The 14,960-nt window shown below is 34.4% G+C and overlaps 1 long non-coding RNA gene across 1 annotated transcript; it reads left to right on the plus strand.

Annotated features, from left to right (window-relative positions):
- Positions 1-7,785: 7,785 nt before the first annotated feature.
- On the plus strand, positions 7,786-8,599 carry LOC149220236 (uncharacterized). The gene is made up of 2 exons (XR_016248742.1): positions 7,786-8,186; positions 8,330-8,599. It is a non-coding gene; the product is annotated as an uncharacterized LOC149220236 (long non-coding RNA).
- The last annotated feature ends 6,361 nt before the right edge of the window (positions 8,600-14,960 follow it).

The raw sequence follows: 14,960 nt of genomic DNA on the forward strand, positions 1-14,960 counted from the left end.
TAAGACCTCTTGGGATAGAATTAGATAGGAAAGGAATGAAGATAAATGGAAATAACTAGATGAAGGGAAAGGTAAAACACCTGAATTTGCTCATTACATAGTGCCACATTGCAATATTGGAGTAACTGAAGACTTTTTTAATGCTTCACTTCCGCATGCATTTTGGAAGAGGTTTCTTTGAAGAATTCACTAAAAAATTTAATGGACAAGTCAAAGCTCAAGCTATTTGGGCTTGGCATAATCTGGGTCAAGCTGCTTGGTCTCTAAAACTATATTCTACATGGTGTTCTCTACCTCCCGGAGTTGCAGAGAAATTTGTTATCTTTGGTTCACATCCACTAGCAAGGAAACTCCATCCACATGTTTGATGGCAAGGTTTAGGTTATAAAAGAATCAGACAACTCACTTGTCATGATGGTATAGAAGATCAAAGACTCTTGAAGTTGCAAGGAACCTCTACTTGTACAAATAACCTTTCATATAGTTCTCAATATGATGAAGGTACACTACCATTCATTCCCTTATGGCATGCTAGATTTGGACATCTGAACTATGACAATGTAAATTTATTGAAGAGAAATGGTTTTACTGGTTTGCCAATCATTCCTAGGAAACTTAACCAATGTGATGCTTGTATCTTAGCAAATCACAACAAAATTTATTTTCTTGATTCTCATTCCAGAGCACATATAAAGCTTGAATTGATTCATTCTGACTTGTGTGGCCTTATTCTTGTTCCTTCTACAAATAGTAATAAATACATGATGACTTTTATTTATTAGTACACCAAAATGTGTTGGGTATATCTATTGAAGAACAAATATGAAGGTTTGAAACTTTCAAAAATTTTCATGCATCTATTGAAAATGATACACAATCTCATATTGGCTCTATTCGTACTGATAGTGGAAAAGAATATACTTCAAATTAGTGTGCAAAATATCTTCACTAGCATGCAATCAAACATCAAATGAACATGCCTTATAATCCTCAATAGAATGATGTAGATGAAAGAATGAATAAGACAATCTTAAATATGGTACGCTCAATTATGTTTTTAAAAAATGTAAAGCTAATGTTTTGGACTTATGCAGTCTTATGTGTAGTGTATATTATGAATACGTGCACATCTCATGCTCCCAAAAAATAGACTCCCTACAAATTGTGGTATGGCCACATTTCTTCGGTGGGGCATCTCAAGGTTTTTGGTTCCACTTGTTATGCCTTGATACATAAGGAACAAAGAAACAAACTTGGTGCAAGGAGTGGAAAAGGTATCTTATTGGGGTACTAAGATACATCCAAAGCATATCATCTCTATGATGATGAAAATAAGAAGTTTATATTATCTAGAGATGTGATCTAATCTTCCAAGAATGACAATGTTGTTGAGCAACAACTTGATTTCTTGGACAAATTTGGGCATGCAAAGTCTTTTCAGGAATTTGATAATGAGATTCCACATCTTGAAGGGGGGATCAGTATCCTAGATCAATCAGTAGAATATCCTTCTAAAACTTTTTCTCCCCCTAATGAAGCTCCAACCATTGATCAAGAAGACAGTTGTAGTGATGTGATTGAAGGAATTGAAAGGCTAAATCTTGATTCAGCCCCATCTCAGTTAACTGAACAACTTGGGTCATCTCATAAAGTTCCTTGAAAGTGGCTCACAAAGACACTTGAAAATGTTCATCCTACTGAGGTTGGAAAGACATAAACAAGAATCTATACTAGATAGAATGGAGGTGATGTAGATGATTTTGATTCACCTATTGATATGGAAATTTCTTATGAATGTGAATTAAATTTGTCTACAGATTTCAAACCAACCTCCTTCAAGGAAGTTTCTTCTCATGATGAGTGGAAAGAAGCAATTGAAAAAGAGTGTGATGCTCTAATAAAGAATGTAACCTGGAATATGGTAGACCCTCCATTAGGAACCAAACAAATTGGCTGCAAGTGGGTCTTCAAGAATACTAATAAATCATATGGCTCAATTGACAAGCATAAAGCTAGGATTGTGGTGAAAGGTTTTGTAAGAAGGGGTTGATTATGAGGAGACTTTTCCCCCCACAACAAAATGGGCTACCATCCAAACTCTCTTTGCCCTGCCAACTCAGAACGGTTGGAAATTCCATCAAATGGATGTAAAAATTTATTTCTTGAATGGATATCTGAAAGAGAATGTTTTTATGTCTCAACCATAAGGATTTATTATGAAGGGGAACGAGCACAAAGTATGAAATATTTTCAAATCCTTGTATGGCCTACAATAAGCATCATGACCTTGGTATGAGCAAATTGGCTTAGCATCTTCTGAAACTAAATTTCAAACACTATGATCTTCATGATGAAGCTTTGTTTGTATAGAAAGTTGCAAAACAATTGTGTATATTTTTGTGTACGTAGAGGATATTTTGATGATAGGGAATAATGAAAATCACATTACATCCATAAAGGAAGAATTGACGAAAGGTTTTGAAATGGAAAATTTGGGATATGTTCATTACTATTTTGGTATTGAAGTAACCAAACATCCAAAATTTATATTCCTCTCTGAAAAGAAGTACATTAGAGACTTGTTGAAAAAAATTGGCATAGCTGAGTGAAATCCTGTGACCACTCCAATGGATCAAAATTTAAAGTTCACATCCATAGAAGGAAAGGAATTTGAGGATGCAACAATGTATAGAAAACTCATAGGAAGTCTTAACTACCTGACTACTCCTAGACCAGACATGTCATTTGATATTGGAATCCTATCCAAGTTTATGTAAAAGGCTTGTGAGGGTCATTGTTTTGTTGCAGAAAGAGTTCTAAGGTAGTTGAAGGGAACTCAAGACTTTGGACTCAAGTATACACAGGTAGATGACTTCATCTTGATTGGATACTTTGATTCAAATTTTGATGGAGGTAAAGAAAATGGATTATCTAATTCAGTTTATGTTACGAGTCTTGGATCAGGATTTGTCGCCTAGAGGTCACACAAACAATCAATTCCAACATATTCCATGGCAGAGGCTAGATATGTGGCAGATTTTGAAGCAATAAAGGAAATTGTGTGGCTCAAGAAAATTCTTGAAATTTTGCACGAGAAATAGAAGCACTCTACTCCTCTTTTTATTGAAAATACTTCTGCAATAAACATGGCCAAGAACCCAAAGTTCCATGATCGATCCAAGCATATCAATGCAAAGTGTCATTTGATTTGGCATCCTATTGAGGCCAAGACTATTCACCTACGCCATTGCTCCACAAGCGAGCAGATTGTGGACATCTTCACCAAAGTGCTTGGAAGAGAAAAGTTTGAAAAATTCAAAATGATGCTTGGACTTACCAACATCCCTTCAGATTAAAGCGATAATGTTAACACCCAATTTTTAGGATTAGGAAATTCTTGTAAATAATGTGAATAGGAAAATAAATAAGAAAAATAAACAATTGAATAGAATCCCAATAGTGTCCTTCTCCTTATATATATTCATGATTTTCTCTTAATACAATACACAATTCGTGGATTTACTCAAACCTGGCCTCACAATAGAAATATCTGAAATGAAATGTGTATACGATATAAATAATTCTATTAAAATTAGCGTAAATTTATCTTAACTCTCTACCTAAAAAAATGAAGAGGAATCGCATTTATGATAGTATAAATACTTTTTAATGTTTTGTACTAAAAAACTTAGCATCTTTAGAAATTTGATTTCTCTTTAACCTTGGTAAACCCCACACACACACACATATATATATATAATTTTAAATTTATTTTTAAATTTAAATTTTTTAAATATTAGAAAAAAGTTAATATATATTTTTCATTCATTTAATATAAAAAATTAATATAGAATATGAAAATAAATAATTTAAAAATTAGTTATTAAAGAATTAATTATTAATATTTAATAAATATATATGGTATAAATTGTAAAATATTTTAAAAAATAATCATAAGACTCAATTTATTGCAAAGTGAGTGAATTTTGCATAGATAAATATAGAACTTTGCTTAATTTTTTATGTTATATTTTTATGGTGCCGTCATAATATATAAATCTTTAATTTTTGAAAGCTTTTTATTTCAACTTAAGGTGGATGAACATATATTGACTTTTATTTCAATTTTTTTAGAGGGCCTAGATTGATTCTCAAGGGAATAAACTGAGCATATGCTTAGTCTTAATGTTTATCAACATAATATGCTAAATATATGCTTAGTCTTAATTCTTATTAACATTGGTAGTGTATTAAAGAGTTTGCTAGGTTGCATTGACATTAAAAATACTTAGCTTAGCAATGACTTTAAAAATAAACGACTATTATTATAAAATAGAAAATACATTTTAATAGTCAAATTATTGGGCAGATACAGATCCTTTATCACAAAATAAAGAAATCCTATGTACCAATTTCTACCTTAGCCATAACCTTAAAATAAATAATTCTAATTATAAAATAGAAAATACATTTTAGTAATTAAATTATTGTGCAAAGGCTGATTCATTATCATAAAAACAAAGAAATCATATACACTGCAGTATCTAGATTAGCCATAAACTTACAAATAAATAATTATTATTATAAAATATAAAAATATAATTTAGTGGTCAATTTAGTAGGCAGAGACAGACCCCTTATCATAAAAACAAAAGATATTATACAGCAATTTTGGGTCTAGCTTACACATAATTATTATTATAAAATAGAAAAATATATATTTTTACTTAAAAAAATTAATGTTTTGAATTTTTAAATGTTATAAATTCAACCACACATTAATTTACAAAATGTACTTCGACTGTTCTTGTTTTTTATTAATAAAGAAAATGTTCGTCAGGGGACAATTTACAAAGTTAAAACTTCAGTCCAACCATCGACAGTCTTGTTAGAACTATCAAAACCAACGAGTTAGCTTCAATCGCATTCAAAATGATTTCTTGGGTCAGGTTGGTTAAGATTTTGGCCGTTTTCAAACGCCCTGGCTTCCAGTGCAGAGAATTGGAATCCTTCACCATGGTCTCCTATGCAACCAGATATTGATAATCAAAAGGAACCGTACACGAAGATAGCCATGTGTCAGAGCATCTCAGAGATAATTTATGACCTTTCACCATGCAACTTGACATTGATATTGACATTGAGAATAATAATTGTTAAACAGAAGTTCCCCGAAATGAAGATACCCCTTTGTTATTCAGAGCATCGTTATCTCTTATCTTTTTCTGTGCATTCTTGTTTCATCGTTCCTTCCCACTGTGAAAGGCCACACGTTAAGTTATCCATTGGGAATCTCGAGCACACGTAGGTCATATTATTTTCGATGAATGATGTAACTACTATTTTAATATACTCATGGAAGATAGGGATAGCGGTACGACAAATATGTCGCTCTGTATGCAACTTTTTAAAATAGCTTCCAGCTATTACTCTGTTTACCGCGTCCATGCTTGGGTCATCGACCTTGTCAAGTTTTTTTTTGGGATGGGATGCAATCCAAGTTTGAGTTATAAAATTGGAATGTTTCATTGAATTTTTCAAAACATGAATTATTTAAACATCGAAATATAGGTTTAAATCAAGAGAGCGTGATTGTTTCATTGATTTTTTCAAAACGTTGAATTATTTATATATTGAAAAGTATGTTTTAAATCAAGACTGCATGATTGGAGAAAACAATTATGTATTGAAAATTATGTTTTAAATTAAGAAGTATGATTGGAGCAAATAATTATAATTTGATTCTTGAAAAGATAAAAAGAAAATAAGAGAGTTAAATATATGTCTTGGAATTATAAGTTGAGTTGTGTTAAAATACATTTTTTGGAATTATAATTTTGAGGTGTTAAAATACATTTTTTGGAATCACAAGTTTAAGTTGAATTAAAATTGTCTTGCAATATTTGAATTGAGGTAAACAAATGTCTTGCAATCACAAGTTCAAATTTGAATTATAAAATTTAGATATTTCACTAGTTCATTTTCAAAATATTGAATCATTTATATATGCAAGAATTTGTTTTAAATCAAGATAGTTGAATTGGAGGAAAAAAATTATATTACTAAATTTGAAAAAAAAAAAACAACATAGTTAAACATAATTTCTTGGAATCTAATAATTTCTTGGAATCATAAATTTGAATTGAGTTAAACATATTTATTGGAATCACAAACTGATTTAAATACATGTCTTGCAATAACAGGTTTAAATTAAATTAAATTAAATAAATTTCTTCCAATCACATATTTGAATAATAAAATCTACATAGTTAAAGTATCTCACCATTCTTTTTTTTCAAAAAACACATTTTAAATCCAATAAAATTATAATTAAAAAAAAAAAATCTTACGCTGAAAACATAAACATAAAAAAGTTAAACTTTTACCTTTCATGTTTTCATCGACAATAACAAAATCCAATCTTAACAAACTCCCATAAACAGGCACTCACTTAAAACCCCTCAGTACAACACGCATGCTCCATTTTAGTTTAGTCATTAATGCATCGCTGCCACTGTTAAACGTTTAGTCTGTATGGTTGGTGGTAAACTACTAATTTGACTGTCATAATCCCCAACACATGCAGGCACGTGAAATATAGTTCCAGTCAAATTTACAAGGGCCTTGAACAAGATTCCTACAAAAAAAACCATTGACCAGTTCTCGAATGCTGACTTTCTATAGCCATGTCGGTGCCAAATACAGCGCAACATGACACAGAGATACCTCGATGCTCACCTTGCGCTCTCTCTATATATAGGAGCTTGGCTTCCTGTAAACAGCGTCTCAACAATGGATCTCGATCATCTTCCGATGGCGCTTTTCATTATGTCAGTGTTTTGCCTGATGGCTTCAGTCATGCTGCCCTCTGTTGAGGCAAACAACTACGCCTACACGTCTCCACCGCCGCCATCCCCATTCCTTCCTCCCTATTACTACAAGTCTCCGCCGCCTCCATTCGTGTCCCCTCCACCTCCGTATCACTATAATTCTCCGCCACCGCCGCCTCCATCTCCTCCCCCTCCATACTACTACAAATCACCTCCCCCGCCATCCCCGTCCCCATCTCCTCCTCCTCCTTACCACTACAACTCTCCACCCCCACCATCTCCATCTCCTCCTCCACCGTATTACTACAAGTCCCCACCGCCTCCAAGTCCGTCCCCTCCACCACCGTATCATTACAAGTCTCCTCCACCCCCATCACCTTCTCCTCCTCCCCCATACCACTACAATTCTCCACCCCCTCCATCCTCATCTCCTCCTCCGCCCTATTACTACAAATCGCCACCACCTCCATCCCCATCTCCTCCCCACCCGTATTATTACATGTCCCCTCCCCCTCCATCTCCGTCCCCTCCACCACCATATTATTACAAGTCTCCTCCACCCCCATCACCCTCTCCTCCTCCCCATACCACTACAATTCTCCACCCCCTCCATCCCCATCACCTCCTCCGCCCTATTACTACAAGTCTCCACCACCTCCATCCCCATCGCCTCCTCCGCCCTATTATTACAAGTCTCCGCCCCCTCCATCCCCATCTCCTCCTCCACCGTATTACTACACGTCCCCACCGCCTCCAAGTCCGACCCCTCCACCACCGTATCATTACAAGTCTCCTCCACCCCCATCACCTTCTCCTCCTCCCCCATACCACTACAATTCTCCACCCCCTCCATCACCATCTCCTCCTCCCCCCTATCACTACAAATCGCCACCACCTCCATCCCCATCTCCTCCTCCCCGGTATTACTACATATCCCCTCCCCCTCCATCTCCATCTCCGTCCCCTCCACCACCATATTATTACAAGTCTCCTCCACCCCCATCACCCTCTCCTCCTCCCCCATACCACTACAATTCTCCACCCCCTCCATCCCCATCACCTCCTCCGCCCTATTACTACAAGTCTCCACCACCTCCACCCCCATCACCTCCTCCGCCCTATTACTACAAGTCTCCACCACCTCCATCTCCATCTCCTCCTCCCCCATACCACTACACGTCTCCTCCTCCACCATCCCCCTCTCCTCCTCCTCCCTACCACTACAAGTCTCCCCCGCCACCATCCCCCCCTCCTCCACCGTATTACTACATGTCTCCGCCACCTCCTCCCTACCGTTAGAAATACATTTCTTCGCCACTGCCAATCTATTGCGATTCTAACGATCATGAATATGAGGTAACGACTATTTTAATGCAGTTACATTTGCTTTCCTGTCAGCAATTCCTTCTGAAATGCACTAATATATCCACAAAAATATCATTATTCTCCTCTCTATTTTTGTCTACATGAGCTTCATCATATTATACTTTGCATTTCAGGTATGGGAGAGAATGTTACAGTAGAAGATCGTGTTTTGATTTGATGAAGTCATAAAAGATGGAGCATCCAAATATTGTATGCTGAGCCCTGTCATTCAACTGGTTGCCGGTTGATAATAAGATCTTTCTAAAATAAGGAGTCCACCTTATCACTTAGGCTGTAATGGGCTCGGTCTTTTAAATTAGTATGTAATCAAATCGTCGATGTAATGTAGGTCATTTTTGTTGTAATTTTTTAAATTAAAAGTGGCACTAGCATTCCTTCTGCAATCTCATTTGCTGCTTCTAATTACAATTTGTGTGAAACTCGTTGCCCAAACTGATCACAACCGCACTGTGTAGAGTATATTATATTTCACTGTCACGCATTTTCAATTTTGCAGTTGTCGCCATTAGTTTAGGAAACCAAATCACATACGATCATCGTCGTCAACTTCATCATCTGTTTTGGATGGATTTGAGTCGACGTAAAATATTCACTTTATATAGCACGGCCGATTTTATACATTTATTTTGTGAAATGATGTTCAAATAACAGCATGGACGATCGATATGCAGTACGAAATCAGAGATAGCCGAAAAATAATTTGATTATTACTCTATTTATAAATCGGACGGCTAAAACCACAGTTTTCTTATCTTTGTTGGATGCAAAGCAAATGGGGAGCTGTTGCGCATGTTATCGCTTTTATTTGTGTGGTTGGCAAATCATCTTTATGAACAATCCAATGATGTGATGTCGGATAACCATGAAAGTTGAGAAATTGAATAACTTTCCACACTTTTCTTCCCTCACTTTTAAAACTTCACTAAAACGATCTCTACTTTGGGTTTTCACAACAAAACATTGTGATGATAAACTTCATAAAGAATTAAGCTAATTCTCTTGCATTATCATTCTTCCCGTGTGAAGCAATAAACAATCGACAACGTATTTATAAAAGAAATAGTTTTTAAGTTTTTTGTCTTTTGAGAATACAATTATCTTGAAATTGTAAATTAAATTTTAATTATTAAGATGGTATAATTTACGTGGATTGCATAAATTTGAAGAAGCTAAACAAATTTATATATTTAAAAATGTATTCAAAAATTGATTTAAACAACCATTTTCTTGGACAATTGCATCACCAAACTCAGATTTTAAGACATTTTAGTTTGTACTTTATAAAAACATATTCTCCAATTCACTTGAAACTTGTGTAAAAAACGATGAAATCATTGATTCTACATGTAAGTAAATCATGAAAATGTATGTTGGTAAAATGTTATGAAATCCTCCCTTCCCTATCCAATTAAAAATATATTGGGAGGGTATACCTCTAATTCTGCTACATATATTGGATACTACCTGGCCGCTGCATTTGATAATTAGGTTTACAATTTGTTTTATGGTAGAGATTAAAATCCGGTTTATAAGCGCAGAACGTTTAGGCAAAATGTTATTAATTCAGTAAATTGCAAAAATACAGAGAGAAAACTCTTCAATTTTAATGGAAGGGACGATTGGATTCCTGTGGATATATTTCCGGTAAGTACTGCAAGAATTATAATATCTGAGGCATAGTATCAAAGCATAGTAATATTAATCTACTTCGGTTGTTTTCGCAATGCAGTCCGTATGAGCAGGAAGAATGTCTGAATTCAAACAATACTCTCCACAATCCTCCCCATCCCTCTTTCCTGTGTGCTTTGATATTTGCTCCTATGTTTCTGTAAGCTAATTAGTCATACAGTTAGTTATCTTTCTATTTATTAGCCAGCTATGGAGTACCACTTATTCACATAATAAAGGCTCGATTTCGGTGGCTAGCACATTAATTTTTATTTTAGGGCCTATCACCATAATGTTAATTTTAGGGCCTAGGATGGTTTAGGACTGATTATTCTAAGCATTTGAACATTAAATCACTTAATTTATATAATATTTCAAATAGTTACACTCTAGATAATTAATTATATAATTATAAAATAAAATATAAATTTATTATTTTTAGATTTATAAATTATTTAATAGTTAAAAGATCAAATTTAAAATTCAAATTTTTCCTATTTCTTCGTAAATCGAAAAAGCTTATTATATTATATTATATATATAAAATAAAACAAAACTTATAAATAAATAATGAACAACTCCACCCTAGAAAGGGTTCATATGGGATTTGGTGTCAACCACCCCTTGGCTGAATTGGGTTGAAAGTAAACTAGAGTTAAAAGTGGGGACATGGATACTACATCATATTATATTTAAATAATCATTTTATACCATTTTTTTTTGTAACCTTCATATGACCTTTCTCATTCATATTCATAAAAAATAAGCAAGTTACATCCATATTCAAATGGTTGGGTGACCTCAACCTTCCCATTGGGAAACTAGGTCTCTTGGCCACCTTACCGCATCATAAGCCATAAAAAAAAAGGAGTTTGAGAGTGTATGTCATAGTTATATATGTATAATTATCCTTAATTCTCCTAGTGACTAGATAACTAAGGCATAATATCAAAGTCTGCAAAGCCTTCATCTATACATAGAAAAAATAAAAAGTCAAACTTAAACAAATCATGTTGCTAGTCATTGGAAGAGTCCAGAGGTGTTGGATCTTTCACACTAGAACTGGGCAATTCCGTTTGAGGGAGACATGGAATGTGCTTCTTTATGTGGTTGAGGTGGGCATTTTGAGGCTAAATTTGGAATTTTATAAGCTAAAATTCCTTATGAATTTCCTCGAGGTCAGGATTAGTCTTGGAAGGGCCAGCTGAAAGAGTCGCGAAGGATCTAACCACAATATTCTTTATCAACCAGTATAGATAAACAATCTATTTATATTGAGAGGACCAACCTCTGGAATGTCCAGGGTCCAGCACCAAGTCTCGCCATTCCTCCACATCCAAATCCATGCTTGCTTCCTATTGGTTTAAATATGCTTCCCACCCAAAGATTAACTCGTTGATTTGAGGTTTAGTGTTGACCTGATAAGCTTGAAAAAACTCATGAATAAGTCAAGAGATGGATTTATGGCCTCATCCCCTAGCTATACATGGATGGGGTTGGTTGCCTCCCCATCACTGACGAACACTTCGATTCTTCCCCCAACCTTCCTTTACCGAAGTGTTTCTGCCAGAGGATGGAAGTGTCATGCTACAACTTTGCCAACCACGAAGGTGATATGATAACCTGAAATCAAATGGCAAGACCTCTAACTCGAGGAAACAAACTAGCGTAGGGTCCTCGCGCACACATTGAGAATTCACACATGTATAATTGCCACAACAAAATGCCACATAACTATAAACGATAAAGATATAAACCGATTGTTTTCCCACAATTATGAGATGGGTATGTTGAGACAAACTGAACACAACAACCCATGGCTCCCCGAGCAATCTTCAAGAAAAGCCCAGAATCCATTTGGGCGTATCCTTTCTCAAGGGACCCCTTCTCTTAAAGGCCAATAGGTACATCACGAAGACAAGATAATGGACAAAATCACCCATGCAGGAAGTGCAGACTGAATCCCAATACTCAGACCCCAAATACATGCACATCCTAGAAAGTAAAATTCCATAACAGACAAAGACAATTCTATTATATTCAGACAACCCATCAGAAAAAAAAAACAATTCTTTCCACCCAAATTTCATGGAATATTTCCTTTCTAACTCAAGATGTTTAAAGAGGTTAGGTTTTTATGAAGGTAGAACATGAACCAAAAAGCATGGTTAATAACAAAAAGTAAGCATGGTTGGTAATAATTTCAGTTGGAGTTTGTTGCACGTGGGCTGAGAATTTTAATTTAGAATTTTTTGTATACATCAATTGTGAATATGTTAAAATGGAATTTATATGATTTATAGTAACTATTTATTAAAGTGGAAATTATATTAATTTATAATTTAATTTGGATAAATTAAGGTGAAAGTTAAATTTTATATGTTATTTTAGTTTTAGAAATCTAAATAAAATATTTTGGAGATTTTAGAATACTCATGAATTAGAATTGATCTATTTTTAGTCTTATATTTTATTGTTAAGATAAAGTGGTTGTTAGGATGAAGAAAATTAGATGTAAATATTGGATAAATTAGTTGTGGGAATTGAGGATATTAGTTATCTCTCTCAAATGATAAAGATCACACAATGGAAGAAGTTGAACATACACTTTTTTTAAACTAAGAAGACTTAGGAGGCCAGAGAGACATTAATTGCACAACTTTAGGGCATAGGAGAAGAGATGAGGTTAAGAAGTAGACCAAATGATAGATCCATATAGTTATATAGGTAGGGTCGAACAATGTTGTTCAATAATTCATGTAGGAAGGTTCTCAGTTGTCCAGTGGGTAGATTTATCTCATAAAGTGTAGATTTGAATTTTTGTGTATACCACACAATTGTTATTAGTTAGTTTGACACCTTGTGGATGTTACCTTGTAAGTTTGGAATATGTAAATTTATATGGATTGGATCATTATATTTTCTCATCCATCTCAATACTTTCAGTGTGGAATAATCCGAGAAATCAACTTACAAGAGTAGTTTCAATGGAAAGACCCTGATTGGAGAATTAGGGTTGAAACATTCCAATGATAGTTTGAGGCCTTAAATGACATTTTTTTTTTTGGGGGGGGGGGGGGGGTAAAAAAAATTCACTTAACATTGCACCCCCAACTCTATTTTACACTTGATGAACTTTCTAACAATGTAAGAATCACATCAATTGTAGTTCAAATGTAAAAAATATGCCTCTTAGATGTTGGCCTATCATGTTTGACCACCATAATTCGAGAGGATGCCACATCGGTCACCATGGCTCATGTAAAAGGGGTTAGACATGCAGGGATGATGAAGAATACTCTATAAGGGTTGATTTGTAACTCATGTTGAGGGTCGAACAGATCAAATTTATCCCCTAGTTAGCTATTTGGCTAGGTTATTACCAGGACACCAAGAGGAAAAGGGTTTCCATTATCTTCAAGTGCATTATTCTTCCCTAATAGAGAAAAATGGCTTAGAGTGGATACAAAGAGAATATAATGAAGGGGGTTTGTGTTTTGTAGTAGTTCATAGGCCACATGCCTTAGTCAACTCCATAGGGATTGTCTACCCCTTGTATTTGCATCTTTCCCATTTAGACAAAAGAGAGCAAAGAAACCTCACATTCTAGTTGGGTTTTCTCTTGAAAACATTTCCCAAATCATATATTGGTGTTATTTGTGATTTGTGAGTTATTGTATTTACTTATTCTTTATTTATTTCAATTTATATATTGCATGCATTATATGAAAAAATATCAACTAATAAATCCTTAAATCTAAATAAAATTTACCCTCAAAGTATAGATTTAATATTTCAGTCTATTTTTTATCACATCTATTGTAATGAACTATATAGTGGAATATATATGATAATTTAAAAATCACAGATGAAAAACTATTTTGAAAGGGTAATTATCTACATATCACATTTATGATTTTGTTGTTCATTTTCCATCTATATGTGTGATGGTTGCATGTCCAAAAATATTTATTTATGTGGTTAAACTTAGATCTATTTTTTTAACTAAGAGAAACACAGGAAAATAATCACCTAGGGATTGAAAATTTGCATGGTATTAGAGCAAGGTTGATTCTAGAAGTACGAGGTCTGAAAATATGTGTGGTTATTGTTTTCTTTCAATTTTAGATTTAGGAGTTTGTATAATAGATTTCAGAGATGGTCTCAATGACCCCGATATTTGAGGATAAATTAGATGGTGCCTCTAATTGATTGTCCAAGAAATCCAAGGTAACATTTCTATTAGAAAATAAGAATCTCTAATATATCATCGAGAAGGTAATTAATCTACCGATAGATATGTATGTAACCACCCCTCCCACATTTACCAAGTGTCACCAGCCTGTAGGGGTAAACATGAGATGAGAGTTACTGTGTGAGACCTGATTTCCAAGATGCACTTTTGGTAGTGTTTCGAGTTCTAAACTTTTGAGACCATTTTGAGGGCCTAAATGACATTTTAATGGAAAATGGAGAGTCTAGAAAAGCGCAGGATTAATTTACTAGTAAATTTTTGAACTCCTCATCGATATCTTCGAAACGAGGTATTATGATAGTCAAAAGGAGATCATATGCCAAAGTTATGACCTCGGGAAGTTAGAGGTCACAATTACTCATTTATACAAACATTTTGTGTACATAGTACCTATAGGTTATAAATATATATCCATTCACTAATTCAATAAGCTCACTATAGAATCATCTAGAAGGTCTAGTGCCCTCTTATAATAGTTGCAATAACATCTGTTAGCTCATGCAATCATTAATCATTCATCAATTAATCAAAATATATCAAGATCCATAAACAATATACATCATATCACAGGCGTATAACTAGCAAATGAACAACATATAAGCCATGGTATAACAACCATAAAAGCCACATAATCTCAAGTACAAGTACTCATAAAATACAATAGAAAAGGAGCTGGTATTAACATATGCAAAAGCCAACCAGGTCAAGGACTTCCATGTACTACACGACCATAGATTGGGATGAACCAAATCTCTCCATACAATCACCCTCATGCCATATTCCAAGAATGAATGTAGGATCTTGTGGAATAAACCAAACAA

This window comes from Pinus tabuliformis, chromosome Q (genome assembly GCF_031772625.1).
Source record: "Pinus tabuliformis cultivar Carrire ecotype Pingquan chromosome Q, CPIR1, whole genome shotgun sequence".
In the NCBI taxonomy this organism is placed as follows: domain Eukaryota; kingdom Viridiplantae; phylum Streptophyta; class Pinopsida; order Pinales; family Pinaceae; genus Pinus; species Pinus tabuliformis.